Source organism: Capsella rubella, unplaced genomic scaffold (assembly GCF_000375325.1).
Source record: "Capsella rubella cultivar Monte Gargano unplaced genomic scaffold, Caprub1_0 scaffold_5, whole genome shotgun sequence".
Taxonomy (NCBI): domain Eukaryota; kingdom Viridiplantae; phylum Streptophyta; class Magnoliopsida; order Brassicales; family Brassicaceae; genus Capsella; species Capsella rubella.
In genome coordinates, this window is record NW_006238919.1 from 1,057,558 (window position 1) to 1,057,798 (window position 241).

Sequence of the window (241 nt, forward strand, 5' to 3'; positions counted from 1 at the left end):
GGGAAACAGCACCATTCTGGAAGTTAAAAAAAAAAAGTTAAAGGGAACTTGAAACAGAAAGAAATAAAATCATAATAAGGATCTTAATAAGTGTTTACTTACAGATGATATTTTCCATTGTTGTTGTTTTTTACTTGGGCCGGTCATCCCTAAAATTATGCATGCGAAGAAAGAGTGAACTATATGTATCTATCATCTAGAGAAGCAACAAAGAAAACAATGAAAAACTGACGTTGTTACC

The 241-nt window shown here is 32.0% G+C and overlaps 1 long non-coding RNA gene across 2 annotated transcripts in view; it reads right to left on the minus strand.

The window, feature by feature from the left end:
• Positions 1 to 241, minus strand: part of LOC111830496 — a 9,681-nt gene that overhangs the window by 9,147 nt on the left and 293 nt on the right. The window lies entirely within an intron of this gene.